Source organism: Chiloscyllium plagiosum, chromosome 20 (genome assembly GCF_004010195.1).
Source record: "Chiloscyllium plagiosum isolate BGI_BamShark_2017 chromosome 20, ASM401019v2, whole genome shotgun sequence".
Classification (NCBI taxonomy): domain Eukaryota; kingdom Metazoa; phylum Chordata; class Chondrichthyes; order Orectolobiformes; family Hemiscylliidae; genus Chiloscyllium; species Chiloscyllium plagiosum.
In genome coordinates, this window is record NC_057729.1 from 6095074 (window position 1) to 6111084 (window position 16011).

Genomic DNA, 16011 nt, shown 5'->3' on the forward strand with positions numbered 1-16011 from the left:
TTTGGTGTCATCTGCAAACTTACTAACTGTGCCTCTTATGCTCGCATCCAAATCATTTATGTAAATGACAAAAAGTAGAGGACCCAGCACCGATCCTTGTGGCACTCCACTGGTCACAGGCCTCCAGTCTGAAAAACAACCCTCCACCATCACCCTCTGTCTTCTACCTTTGAGCCAGTTCTGTATCCAAATGGCTAGTTCTCCCTGTATTACATGAAATCTAACCTTGCTAGTCAATCTCCCACGTGGAACCTTGTCAAATGCCTTACTGAAGTCCATATAGATCACATCTACTGCTCTGCCCGCATCAATCTTCTTTGTTACTTCTTCAAAAAACTCAATCAAGTTTGTGAGAGATGATTTCCCACACACAAAGCCATGTTGACTATCCCGAATCAGTCCTTGCCTTTCCAAATACATGTACGTCCTGTCCCTCAGGATTCCCTCCAACAACTTACCCACCAGCGAGGTCACGCTTTCCGGTCTATAGTTCCCTGGTTTGTCTTTACCGCCCTTCTTAAACAGTGGCACCATGTTTGCCAACCTCCAGTCTTCCGGCACCTCACCTATGACTTGACTTGGTGAAACAGGAGAAAATAGTGGCACAGTGGCTCAGTGGTTAGCACTGCTGCCTCACAGCACCAGGGACTTGAGTTGAATTCCATCCTCAGGTGACTGTCTGTGTAGAGTTTGCACATTCTTCCTGGGTATGTGTGAATTTCCTCCAGGTGCTGTGGTTTCCTCCCACAGTCCAAAGGTGAGCAGGTTAGGTTAGGTGGATTAACCACGGCAAATGCAGGGTTACAGGGCTAGGGTGGGGAGGGAGTGGATGTGGATTGATCTGGGTATTATGGTCTTTGCAAGGTTGGTGTGGACTCGATGGGCTGAATGGCCTGCTTCCACACTGTCGGGGTTCTATGATTCTATTGAAGTGCTGGACGAATTAGGGACATTAACAACAAGCCTACTATCCTGTGGAGAGTGCAGCATAACGTATAAACATGACGTGGGTCCATCTATCATATTTAGGCATAGAGTATTAGAATGGAAATTGTGCTTCATTGATGCCAGTTTTATTTTGTTGATTAAAGTGAAAATATTAACTGTTGTGCAATCAATTACATTGGTCACTGTAAATTCAAATCCCTTTTAAAAGTTTCAAAATCTACCAGAATTGTAACAGCTGGAAGTGAATCATTGTTTGCTGCACTTAGTCTGGATTGGTGAATAGAATGCACTTGATTACTCCTAATGGATTGTGTACGAGACACATAGACCTACATGTTCATACTGGAATCATGAAGTATGAGACCTGAAAAGACATAATGGATCCTGCAGCCTGCTGTCTCATTAAAGACTTGTTTCTGCATTTTAACAACTGCACGTGCTTGTGTGCAAGGAAATAACACGATAAAGCTGAATAAGAAAGCATTTCAACACATCCCACAGTACTATGGTTGTGTATCCTATGCTGCATTTGATGTCATTTTGAGGATGATTCCTAGGAAGTAGACAGAAATGTCTGAGACATCCATGATAGTAAATAGTGCTAGATCAGAAGAGAGATTGTCACTCTCACCATTCCAATGAGTCTAATGCTTGCATCTTCCATGTTTCTGTGCTATCCCTACATTTTACAGGCTGGATCTTGATATGAGAAAGAGGTAGGAGATCACTTACTCCAAATGTCAGTAAGAATATTAAACAGAATACCTTGTGTAATTCACTGCATTATGAACCTTGTGCCATCTGGAGTGAAAAACACCTTGACCTACAAAGATAATGGATATGCTGCACATTTCACTTTCCTATTTAAGAATAAGAGAAAGCAAAAACAAGGAATTATAGACTAGTTAACCAAACATCTGTTGTCAGGACATTATTTGAGCTGGAAATGTGTTGCTGGAAAAGCGCAGCAGGTCAGGCAGCATCCAGGGAACAGGAGAATCGACTCTCCTGTTCCCTGGATGCTGCCTGACCTGCTGCGCTTTTCCAGCAACACATTTCCAGCTCCGATCTCCAGCATCTGCAGACCTCACTTTCTCCTCCATGGAGACATTATTTGAGTCTATAATAAAAGATGGAGTGACAGAACACCTTGAAATTTTGCAGCTGGTCAGAGAGAGCCAGCATACAGTTGTAAACAATAGGTCATGCCAGAAGGAGCTGAGAAATTCCTTGAAGAGCTAACTAAGGTAGTGGGTAGGGGACTGTTTATGGAAATTATTTACATGAACTTCCAGAGAGTATTCCATAATGGAGTAGCTCCCAGCGAAGCATGGGCAGAGAAAGTTGGCATCACTGGCGCCATGATGTATGCCTAGAGAAAGAAGCTGCTGCTGACACACCCCATGCACACATGCAGGGTTGTGTCACTGACACCCAAGGAATCCTCGCTAACCTCACTCTGCCTGTAGCCCTGTTCAGCATTCTGGTTGTCATGCAATTCGCTTCCCACCTACTCACCCCTTCACTCAGTGCTTCCCCCTCTAGATCAGTATTCTGCTCGCCATCCCACTCGCTGTCTCCCTAGTTACCCCACTCTTAACCCCGTCACTGCCCTTCTCTTTTGAGGGACAGTGACTAGTGAGGCACCAGGGTAGTGAGTGGGAGGGAGGCAGGCAGGAAGGGCTCCGATTGAGGTGGCTAAGTGCTCGGCATTGGGCAGTGAGCAAATTGCAATCCTAAGATTTGAATTTGTTTAAAACATTTGAACAAAGAGTCATTTTGTTGCTGCTTTTCTTTGATGCAGCCACCTTACTAATGTGTTGTATGCAATGATATCACAGGCATTGTGACTGCATCAGTGCTGAGCAAAGTCTATGTAGTTGCAATATCAATAAAGTTTGTCATAAGATACTATTGGTTAATGTTCAAGTGGGCAAATCACTGTTCTAGTTGGATGATTGGCTCAACAGGAGGAGACTGAGGAAACAGATGCTAATTGATAGATTACGTCCAGTGGGCATCCCATGAGGATCTATGTTGGGGCCTTACTTATAGTCTAGAGAAAAAGCTACTTGTCCAACTTTACATGAGGATTAGCAGCTGTGCAAGCAGTCAACACAAAATTACAAAGTGCTATTCCTAGATTCAGAGAATAGACTAAACTATGGGCAAATAGGTTCCCATATGGGGAAGTTTCAACACTTTGAACTGAAAGAGGGTTAACAAAAATACTTTTGAATGGTGAAAAACTACAAACACGAGAAGTCCAAAGTGCTAGTGGACCCCGTGTACACAGAATATTAAATTGGCACACCTTGGAAAAGTACAAATACAATCAGTAAGACAAATGAAACTCTGCCCTTGAAATCTAAAGAACTCAATTACAAAGAGATAGAAGTCATGCTTCAGCGATACAAGGCTCTAGATATGCCAGACCTGGAGACAGTGAGCAGTTCTGGGACTGAGAGAGGAAGTACATATTGGCATCAGACCTCTGAACTCTGAAGGTTAACTTACAAGGACAGATTGCACAAACTAATGCAGTATTCACTGGAGTTTAGGAGGGTAACAGTGATTTGATTGAAATTTTCAGAAACTTATAGGATGGAGCAACATGATTTGCCCTGTTCCGGGACCCAAGGGTTATAGAGTATCACCAATGTTTACATGTTAAGCCTATTACAAATTCTCTACGGACCCCCTAATATTTTCTACAGACCTCCCCTAATAGCAGTAGAGAGATTGAAGAACTCATAGGCTGGCAGGTTTTGGAAAAATGCAGATGTAACAAGGTTGTTGTTATGGGTGATTCCAACTTTCCTAATATCGGCTAGAACTTCCTTAGTGCAGATGGTTTGGATGGAGCCATTTTTGTCAGGTGTGTTCAGGAGGGTTTCCTTACTCAGTATGTAGACAGGTTGATGAGGGGAGAGGTTGTTTTGAATTTGATGCTCATCAATGAGCCAGGACAGGTGTCAGATCACGCGGTGGGAGAACACTTTGGTGACAGTGACCATAACTGCCTCACATTTACCATAGTCTTGGAGAGGGAAAGGAGCAGTTACCAAGGGAAGATATTTAATTGGGGAAAAGGAAATTATGACGCTATCAGACAGGAGTTGGGAAGTACAGACTGGGAGCAATTGTTCCACGGAAAGGGCACAGCAGACATGTGGAGACTATTTAAGGAGCAGTTGTTGTGAGTGATGCACAAATTTGTTCCTCTGAGACAGGTAAGAAGGGGTAAGATTAAGGACCCTTGGATGACGAGAACAGAGGAGCTTGTCATCAAAAGGAGGAAGGCAGCTTTCATAAGATGGAGAAAGCAAGGATCTAGCACAGCTTTATAGGATTACAAGCTTGCTAGAAAGGAGCTCAGAAATGGACTGAGGAGAGCCAGGAGGGAGCACGAGAAAGGCTTGGCAGGAAAGATTAGGGAGAACCCAAAGGCATTTTACTCATATGTGAGGAATAAGAGAATGATCAGAGAGAAGGTAGGGCTGATCAGGGATAGCATAGGGAACTTGTGTGTGGAGTCTGAGTAGAGAGGGGAAGTCCTAAATGAGTTTTTGCTTCAGTTTTGACTGAGGAATAGGACCTTGTTGTGAATGAGAACTTTGAGGAGCTGGGATACGGGCTTGAACAGATCAAGATTGATGAAGTTGATGTGCTGGAAATTTTGGCAAATATTAAGATTGATAAGTGCCCAGGGCAAGGTCAGATTTATTCTCACTTCTTCGGGAAGGAAGCAAGGATCTTTGCTTCCTCACTCTCCATGGGAGTCGTACCGGACGATTGGAAGGAGGCAAATGTTGTTGCTCTTTTCAAGAAGGGTAATAGGGAAATCCCTGGCAATTATAGACAGTCAGTCTTATGTCTGTGGTCAGCAAGGTTTTGGAAAGAATTCTGAGGGGTAGGATTTATGACTATTTGGAAAAACATAGCATGATTAAAGGCAGTCAGCATGACTTTGTGAGGGGCAGATCGTGCCTCACAAATCTTATTGAGTTCTTTGAGGAAGTAATGAGACATGTTGACGAAGGTCGAGCAGTGGATGTGGTGTATATGGACTTCAGCAAGGCTTTTGATAAGGTAGGTTCATTCATAAAGTCAGGAGGTATGGGACATAGGGAGATTTGGTTATCTGGATTCAGAATTGATTGGCTGACAGAAGGCAGAGAGTGGTTGTAGATGGAAAGTTTTCTGCCTGGAGGTCAGTGTTGAATGGTGTTCTGCAGGGCTCTGTTCTTGGGCCTCTGCTCTTTGTAGTTTTTATAAATGACTTGGAGGAGGAGGTTGAGGAGTGAGTTAGTAAATTTGCAGATGACGTAAAGGTTGGAGATGCTGTTGATAGTATTGAGGGCTATTGCAGGCCGTAGCGTGACATAGACAGGATGCAGAGCTGGGCTGAGAAATGGCAGATGGAATTCAACCTGGATAAATGCGAAGTGCATTTTGGAAGGTCAAACTCGAACGTTGAATATAGGATTAAACAGGATTCTTGGCAGTGTGGAGGAACAGAGGGATCTTGGTGTTCAAGTACATAGATCCCTCAAAGTTGCCACCCAAGTGGATAGGGTTGTTAAGAAAGCATATGGTATTTTGGCTTTCATTAACAGGGGGATCGAGTTTAAGAACTGCAAGGTTTTGCTACAGCTGTACAAGACCCTGGTGAGACCACACTTGGAATATTGTGTCCAATTTGGCCATCCTACTATAGGAAAGATACAGAGGCTTTGAAGAGTGTGCAAAGAAGGTTTACCAGGATGCTGCCTGGATTGGAGAGCTTGCCTTATGAAGAGAGGTTCACTAAGCTCGGACCTTTCTCTCTGCAGAGAAGGAGGAAGAAAGGTGACCTAATCGAAGTATATAAGGTAGTGAGAGGCATGGATAGAGTCAATATTAAGAGATCTTTCCCCAGGGCAAGATTGACTGGTGCAAAAGGTCATAGTTTTAAAATATTAGGAGAAGTGTATAGAAGGGACGTCAGAGATAGGTTCTTTTAGCAGAGAGTTGTGAATGCATGGAATATGTTGCCAGCGATGGTGGTGGAAGCAGAGTCATTAGGGACATTTAAGCGACTGCTGGGCATCCACATGGACAGCAGTGAATTGAGGGATGCATAGGTTAAGTTATTTTATTTTACGTTAGGATTAATCCTCAGCACAACATTGTGGGTCAAAAGGCCTGTTCTCTGCTGTACCTTTCTAGGTTCGATGTTCTAAATGAAGTCAAGGAATAGTTCTGCATGAAAAAGGTGGCAGAGCTTGGAACTCTCTCCTGCAAGTGCACTTTCCAGGATTAAATTCCATGTGCCACTCTTCAGCCCATTGACATCTAAGGCGTTCCTCCTCTCTGACTACCATATCGCCAATTTTCCTATCATCTGCAAACTTACTGATCATATCTCCTGCATTTATGTCTACGTCATTAATGTACTAAACCCTGTGGTACACCACTGGACCCATGCTTAGCCACAAAAACACCCTTTGGCCATTATATGCTGGCTTCCTGTCACAAAGCTCATTTTAGATTCAATTAGACAAGTTGCCCCATGGATTCCACAGCCTCTCAGTTTCTTAACCAGTCTCCCATGTGAGACTTTGACGAAAGCCTTACAGAAATCCATTAAGCATTAAGCTCATCTACATATCACCTCAAAAAATTCAATCAAATTTGTTCGACATGATCTCCCCCTTACAAAATCATGCTGACTAGACTTTACCCATTCATGCCTTTCCAAGTGAAGATGAACCCCTAAGTCTCAGAACATTTTCCAATAGTTTCCCTACCACTGAGGTTGAACTCACTGGCCTGTAGTTTGCTGTCTTATCCTTTTTTCAATCATGGTACAATGTTAGCTGTCTACCAGTCCTCTAGCACTCCTCCTTTGGCAAGAGAAGACTTGAAAATTAATGTCCCAGCCTATGCAATCTCTTCTCTTGCCTCCCACAGCACTGAGGGATATACCTCATCTGGGCCTGGAGATGTCTTGATTTTCAAGCCTGCTAAAACGTCCTTCCTCTAAAAGCTGATTCATTTAAGCATATCAGAGTCTCTTCCTCTTTTTGAGGCCTACTTTGTCCTTCTCTATTGTGAGAGATATGGCATGATATTTACTCATGAAACATTATAAATGAGGCAGTGTGTTTTGTACAGGCTTCAAGGTATTCAAGATATTCACAATTCTGCAAAATGTACTCACAATGTGAGTCTTGGCAGTATCCAAAGAGTTTTTCTGCACTCCAGATGAGGGGATCACGGGACCTTGCATCCTATACCGTAATCAGATATTCTCAAGCAGCTCATCAGTGAGAAGGAAGGGTTAAAACTTCATTTATTTAAGAGATTGTGTCACTTTGTGAGATGAAGTGAGCAGCCACCATTCCAATCCATAGTCCAGTTTGTTAGGGCTTCAGAAGAAAATGTAACTATTTTCATCAGTGGGGTTACAGGCTATCAGTCTCAAAAACATTAGACAGAATAGGTGGGAAAATGTCCAATCAATTAGGTCAGTTTGTTTTTGAACCTAGAAATCAGCTTGGTTTAGGGGCAGGAGTGACAGCTGTCAAAACAAATCTTTGCTAATAGCACACAGGCATCAAATCAGAGAAGGCTGCTGGAGAATATGAGAGAGAAATTCAAACAGGAAACTTTGACAGCGTTGCCTTCAAGATCACTTTGTGAAGGCAAATCTCATTATTAAAGAAACGGAAAACACTATATGTATAGAATATACCTTTTATAACTCGAGGGCCTCAATAAAAACCTCCTGGAGAATATTCACTGTTGTAATGTAAGATAAATCAATGTATCATTCTGACCAATTCTATTGCTGATTCCAGGTAGGTCCTAAATCCAATTCATTTGTTCAATTGATAGTCGGAGGCTATTTTGATGAACAGGATGCTTAGAACAAGTATCATAAATTCATAATGGGGACATTAACATTTAGGATTGAAATGAAGAGAAATTTCATTGCTCAGAGGGCTAGAAATTCTCCATCACATGGTACCATGGATTTGTCATCAATAAGTATATTTGAGCCAGAAACCAATATGGCTTGGGACATTAGAGAGCAAGAAGGAAGGAAAATGCAGTTCTTGTAGAAGTTCAACTTGAATCATATTGAACATCGAAACAGGCTCAAGGGGCCATTTGGTTTCCTCCTGCCCTGATTTCTCATATTCTCACACAACATAGGAATTGATACTTTGTGACTGTGTCAACTCTTTGAAAGAATAGCTCAGCTCATCCTGTTCCCTTGGTCTTTACCCAGGCTCTGCAGTTTGTTTTCCTGTCTAGTATTTATCCAATTCCTTTAATAAATGTGTTATTCATCCTGTTTCCATTACCCTTTGGGGCAATGAGTTTCTCAGCAACAGATTACAGAAAACAACGGTGTGGATCTCCATTTTTGTTCTGTTCTAATTTCCCTTAAATCTATACTCTCTGATTACTAATCCTTTTGCTACAATCAGTCCTAATTCACTCTATCAAAACTCTTTGCAACTATGAGTGCCTCAAATTTTACCTTCACTTTCTCCATTTAAAGGAGAGCAATCCCAGCTTCTGAAATCCCTTATCACTGGCATCAGTCTTAAAAATAAGCTTTGCATTATCTCAATGTCCTTGGCATCTGTCTTAAAGTGTAGGGCCTTGAATATAATTCTCCAGAGACTTACCTTTGTATGCCTAGCTCAGATTTATTAACATTAACTACTTTATTCAAAGATTTTTGCACCTGTGAAACTCAGGGTCACTGTCCCTTAAAATAAAGAATGAAAACACACCAAATAAGTTGTCCACATTCAAAGATTTTGACATTCTGTCTTCAGAACGCATATCCCTTTCTGAACATTTCTGTAAAGCATTGCTGAATCTCTTATGTTTTCCTACATTAAAGATGCTACATAGTAGCAAATTGTTGTCATTTCCATTCTTTCAGTTGCAACAAAAGAACGATGGGCTGCGGGGAAACCTAATGCTGGTATTACAAACAATTGTGTCCTGCTGAGCTCTCATTGCAATTCTTTGTCTTCTTGTTCAATCAGCCTACACTTGGGTCAGCTTTTTCAGAGCCATTGATCATTTTCTGCTCACGGTCTAGGAAGGCAAGGACGTGATTGATTATCCCTCTCGGATATGCCATTCAGCACGCGACCTACGTAAAAGTGTCTGTCGAATGTGACTGGGTTAAAGAAATAGCTCGAGTGTTGCCTTCAAGATAACTTTGCAAAGACCAGCTTCATTATTAAAGTTGCAGAAAACACTGCACATATACAGCACCTTTTTATAACTTCAGGGTCTCAATGAAATCCTCTTGGAGAGTACTCACTGTTATGATGTAAGATTCTATTGCTTTAGGACTATGAAACTGATTATGATTCCAGGTAGGTCATAACTTCAATTTATTGTTTCAATTTCAGCATGCAGACACAAGATGACCAACTTGTGACTGAAAGTTCCCTTTACTTACAATCACAGCACAGATGATTATTCCATAGCTGAAGGTAATCAGTACATTTATCAAGCTGTTGCTTCAGTTTTCCCTTCGTCTGTCGACCACAAGAGCTCGCACCAATCGTTCATCTGTTCCAAATGTTTTCCTCCTCTGTGAAGCTAAGTGGATGTTCCGTTCAAGCAAGACTGTTAATCAAATATACAGGGCCCATCTGTTTGAAAACCACTTCTTTCATTGCAATTTCCATTCCCCCAACAGTGCTCAATCCTTTGTGCATCTTTTTATTGGAATAGGTGCCTGCAAGTCTCGACCATTGTACTCACCACTCTGCTGTGGAAAATGCTGAAATGACGTCTTGTCCCACTGATCACCACTGGAAATGTCCACCTCCCATGTCAGATCTCCTAGAAAATTCTATTGGATTTTCCTGGTAAAATCATGCTCATCTTCTCTTGGTCATTTAGCACTCTCCTCACCAAATTTGGCGGCGGCTACTTTTGTACAAAAATGCCGCAGCCAACTGATGTGCAGCAAGAATCCGTAGGCTGCAGTATGAGACAAAAGGAGTAATTGCTGGAAAAACTCAGCAGGTCTGGCAGCAGCTGTGGAGAAACATTAGAGTTAATGTTTCAGGTTGAGTGACTCTTCCTCAGAACTGACGGTAGGTATGATAGTAATCGCATAATTTGTTCTTGTGATGTTGATTGAGTGATCATTCTGAGGGGAGGCGGTCTCTAATAAGATGTGGGAAGATTTACAAAAACCTGACAGGGCATATAGGACTTGAGTTCATTGTATAATCCAAAAGAAAGCACTTTCCACTGACATGAGATAGCATGATGAAGTGATATGGCAATACATACTGATGATCAGCCACTTTCACATTGTGATATATATGTTAGCTCCTGTAACATAAAGATGGAGCAGGGAGACACATAGTACTGAAGCTTTAATTACAGCATCCATCTACATCAGTACATTACGTCAGAGACACGTCTTGGCTCAAACTGGATTTGAATTGACCGTTCAGCATGGATGTAGTGTAGCCCACTTCCCTGAGTGGGTCATGCTGCAATAGGACATGGTCAGTAAGATGGAGACTGAGACCCTTTTCACATTAGAGCATATGCCTTATCTGCTGATGTCAGCATGACCATGCCCCTTAAAGGTAGATTGTCCAACCGCTTCGTGACATCACCACCCCCACAATGCAGCTCTCTGCCAGTACTTCAGTGTCAGCGTGGGTGAGATATTCAACGTCCCTGCAATGGGGCTTGAATGCACCATTTGTTATGCATGAGCAACAGGAACGCTACTGATGAAAATACAACTAACATGCATCTGTCTCAAGTTACAGATTCAAAATACAAAGACTGTGGCTATGTTTTGTCTTTGTTTCATGCAGAAATGTTACTGTATTCCACAAATAGTTAAAGGCCTGGCCCCATTCACAGGCAGCTTTGATGTGTGTTGTTGTTGTTGTTGTTGAAAACAAGCTGATGATGATGGAATGAGATTGGACACAAATATCCTGAAGAAAGTACACAAGTCGCAGAACCCTGGAATCAGGCAAACTGAGACCTCAGCAAATCTTTCCAATGTCACTTATCCCTTTAAGCAGTTCCTTTGATGCTACCAATGGAGGTACTGGGAGCTTTTTTGAATAATGAAAGCAATGCTATTTTTGGTGATCCCTGTCACTTTCAATCTTTAGCTGTCCAACACACTGTGTGCACCACTCTATCTGCCATAGGTTCTGATAATTTGCTTATTTCATAAACAATCAGTTTGAGAAATCGCCTCAGTGCAGATAATACAAACAACGAAACCCAATATTGATTCTGGGAGCTTTCAGACATTTAGAAAGTTTGAAAAAAACCACAATTTGCCAGGATGTCGGTGCTGTACCTGTGATAATGGTGGCTGTCATTAAGGTCTCTCAGCAGTAGCACCCAAGCAGAGAAACAAATATATTTGTAAAACTCCAATTAGAAGAATTTTCTAATTCCATAATGTAATAGATTCATAGAGCAGAACCAAACTGAAACAAAATTCAATAAAACCTGTTGAAGCTCCATTACGTAGCCTGCCCAATCTATGCACTTTGATTTGTTTTGTATGATAAATAATTATGGCAACTTTATCTGCATATATTTCTTCAATCTTATATGGTGAAATATGGGATGAACCTTTGTTTGCTCACAAGTATATTTCCAAACAGGCAGCATCTGAGGTGCTGGAGAATTGACGTTTCGGACATAAGCCTTTCATCAGGAGTGCGACTTGTCGTCCAAGGGGGCTGAAAGATAAGTGGAGTAGGAGGGAGGGGCTGAGGCTAGGAGGAAGGAAGCTGGGAATGCAACAGGTAGATGAAAGTGGGAGTGAAAGTGATAGATCGGAGAGGAGGGTGAATCAGATTGGTGGGAAGGAAGATGGACAGGTAGGACCATTCAAGAGGGCGGTGCCAAGTTGGGGGTTTGGGAGTAGGATAAGGTGGGGATGGAGAAATTGGGAAACTGGTGAAATCCACTTTGGTCCCGTGTGGTTGGAGGGTCCCAAGGTGGAAGATAAGGCATTCTTCTTCCAGGCATCAGGTAGTTAGGGTTTGATGATGGAGGAGGCCCAGGACATGCATATTCTTGGTGGAGTGGGAGGGAGAGTTGTAGTGTTCAGCCATGGGGCGGTGGCGTTGGTTGGCGTGGGTGTCCCAGAGATGTTCTCTTAAATGATTCACAAGTAGGTGGCCTGTCTCCCCAATGTGGAGGAGAATACATTGGTTGCAACGGACAGAGTAGGTGACGTGAGGAAGTACAGGAAAATCTCTTTCGGATGTGAAAGGGTCCTTTGGGGCTTTGAACAGAGGTGAGGGGGGAGGTGTGGGTGCACGTTTTGCCGTGGCAGGGGAAGGTGCCGGGAGGGGAGGGTGGGTTGGTGGGGGGGAAATGGACCTGATAAGGGATTAGATTAGATTAGATTAGATTACAGTGTGGAAACAGGCCCTTCGGCCCAACAAGTCCACACCGACCCGCCGAAGCGAAACCCACCCATACCACTACATTTACCCCTTATCTAACACTACGGGCAATTTAGTACGGCCAATTCACCTGACCCTGCACATCTTTGGATTGTGGGAGGAAACCGGAGCACCCGGAGGAAACCCACGCAGACACGGGGAGAACGTGCAAACTCCACACAGTCAGTCGCCTGAGGCGGGAATTGAACCCGGGTCTCTGGCGCTGTGAGGCAGCAGTGCTAACCACTGTGCCACCGTGCCGCCCACAAGTTGCAGAGGAAATGGTCTCTCCGAAACACAGATAGGGGTGGGGAGGGAACTATATCCCTGGTGGTGGGGTTTGTTTGTAGATGCCGGAAATAGCGGAGGATGATGTGATGTATATGGAGGTTTGTGGGGTGGAAGGTGAGGACCAGGGAGGTCCTGTCCTTGTTGCAATTGGAGGGATGGGGTGCGAGGGCAGAGGTGTGGGAAGTGGAAGAGATGTGCTGGAGGGCATCGTCGACCACGTGGGAAGGGAAATTGTGGTCTTTGAAGAAGGAGGCCATCTGGGATGTTCTATGGTGGAATTTGTCCTCCTGGAAGCAGATATGGCAGAGGCAGTTGAATTGGGAAAAAGGGATAACAGTTGGGAGGCAGGAACTCCCAACTCCTCTGCCAATCCACCGACTCCTGCAACTACCTGGACTACACCTCTTCCACCCTGAGTCCTGTAAAAGCGCTATTCCTTATTTCCAATTCCTCTGCCACTCTTGCATCTGCTCCCAGGAGGACCAATTGCACCATAGAATGCCCCAGGTGGCCATGAGAATAGAGTGGTTCTGGTTCACTTTAGTGGAGGAAACTGTCCTCACCTGATCTACCTATATATGACTCCAGACCCACAGCAATGTGGTTGACTCTTAACTGCCCTCTGGGCAATTAGGGATGGACAATAAATGCTGGTCTGGCTAGTGATGCCCTCATCCTGTGGATAAATTTTTTAAAAAATCTGTACTTGTGTGCTCCTTCTCCAATGGAAGACAGATGTATTATACTTACTTAACTCACTACCAACGTTCTTTGGCTCCATATGTAGATGGCCCCCACGGTGCGGAATGAAAACTACTCTTTCCCTGGTTACCCACTTCCCCTTGACATGCTTACAAAATGATCTGGAGGGATTCTTCCTAATTTTACCTGCCAGTGTTTCTAATATCTCTTCATTACTCTCCTCATTTCTTTCTTAAGTTGACCCTTGCACTCTCTGTGCTCCATTGGGGCCTCTGTTGATTTGTTTCATCAGTGATCAACATTTCTAGACAGTTTGAACATATTCCTAGTGATACTGAAACTCTTTTGGATTCACAATGTTAGCATTTTCCCAATACTGTCAGAACAGGTTGGGGGAAACCCAACTGCAGCCAGAGCTGGAACAACACAAAGTGGCTGTTGGAAATCACTCTTATACTTAAGAAAGGATTCCAGATGAGTAGTTGATTGAAGAGGGAGTAGAAATGCTGAGATAAGTTAGATGAAGTGGGAGATGATAAATGGGAAAGTATATGTGTCGTTCAGACGAGCTGACCTAACAAATTATTTGTGATCTGTGCATTGCAGTATTCAATTTCAGGAAGATTATGGCTGTTTTAGTATTCTAAATGTACTCAGTCATGATGGATTGAGTCAACTGGACCAAAGTAATAAAACCACAGGCCCACCTTCCTCATTCATGGGAGGGTTCTTGTCATAGTGGCCTAGTGTTCCTGCTTCTGAGCTAAGTTCTGGGTTCAAGTCTTGTTTCAGGACGTATTGGCCATGGGGGGGTTAGTTCGTAACACGGCAAAAAATTTGATTGTCAGCCTGTAACTCCTTCCAAGACACCTACGGCAGGATGTAAGGCCAGGAGAAACTCCGAGTGAGTCATGCTTGATGTAGAGAGATACCCCAAGAGCTACAAGCATCTGACTTCAGGGAAGTGACCCATTCCAGGGAAAACAAGCCAAAGAAAACAGCAGTAAGTAGCTACTTTGTCTGGTTCATGAATCTTTAAATGTAGGAATTTCTCCAAGTCAAAATGGGATGGGGATAAATTTGCAATTCACGATTGTGGAATTCAACAGGGATATCATCCACCAAAGGCATTGGCTTCCTGTGCAGACCTTGGAAGCAGATAGCAATGATTCATTCAAAACAAAATGTAGTCTATTCCCTCCAGGGTGAGGTGGGTTGTGGGGTTAGGGGGGGACCGGGAATGTGGGGAAGGATATATGTGGTAATTGGAAGATACTTTGGAGCAGAAAGGTACCTTTCAAGCTATGGCTTCCATAGGCTCCACACGTCCTGTCAGGGTCTGTTGTGGAGTGTTGACAGACAGTGATTGTTCTGACTAATTGACAGCTATATTATAGGCATACTACCAGCCAGACAGTGGAAACTTGTCAGAGTGTATCTTTATTTTGCCTGGCACTCCCTACACACCACCAGCAGATGTATTTTACCCTCCCCACCCCTATCAGTGTTCCGGAAAGACCATTCCATCCGTGTCTCCCTCGTTAGATCCACACCCACCCACCCGCCCACACCTCACTCCCAGCACCTTCCTCTGCCACCTCAAGAAGTGCAAAACCTGTGCACACATCAGTCCCCTCATCTCCATCCAAGGCCCCAAAGGATCCTTCCACATCTGACAGAAATTTACCTGTACACCAACTTAATCTACTGTATCCATTGCACCCGATGTGGTCTCCGCTACATTGGGGTGACGGGACGCCTACTTGAAAATCATTTCAGAGAACATCTCTGGGACACCACCACCCACTAACCCCACCGCCCTGTGGCTGAACACTTCAACTCTCCCTCCCACTCGATCAAGGAGGTCCTGGGCCTCTTCCATCACCAAACCCTTACCACTCGACACCTCAGGAGGAAGAACACCTCATCTTCCACCTTGGGATCCTGCAACCTCATGGGATCAATGTGGATTTCAACAGTTTCCTCATTTTCCCTCCCCCCACATTATCCCAGTCCCAAGCCTCCAACTCAGCACCGACCTCCTAACTTGTCCATCACCTTTCCCATCTATCCGCTCCACCCTCCTCTCCGATCTATCACCGTCTCCCTCACCCTCATCTACCTATCGCATTCTTAGTTACCTTCCCTGCAACTCCACCCTGCTCCCAGTTATTTCTTAGCCCCCCCAGCCCACAAGCCTCATTCCTGATGAAAGGCTTATGCCTGAAACCTCGATTCTCCTGCTCCTCGGATGCTGCCTGACCTGTTGTGCTTTTCCAGCACCACACTCTCGACTCCTGACACATTCAGGTGTTCATGTCCATCTGAAACCTATTTCTTTTTACTCTAGACCATTACAGTATAATTACCTGAACAGCATGGTGTCTGCTTTGAATGTCTCTTTACCACAAAATAATACATAACTTGCTCCAACCTACACTGGAGTGATTATGTAAATGTTTTTCTCCAAAGTGCATACATTCATTTATAATACATGCTCAGTTATTATTTCTAATTTTTTCGATATTGAGCTCACAGAGGTTCATGAGCTAAGATGGTGAATTGAACACACTGTGATTGGAATTATTTCCAA

The 16011-nt window shown here is 43.6% G+C and overlaps 1 protein-coding gene across 2 annotated transcripts in view; it reads right to left on the bottom strand.

The window, feature by feature from the left end:
* Nucleotides 1-16011, bottom strand: part of LOC122560006 (cadherin-22-like) — an 837716-nt gene that overhangs the window by 307394 nt on the left and 514311 nt on the right. The gene's annotated exons all lie outside the window — the stretch shown is intronic.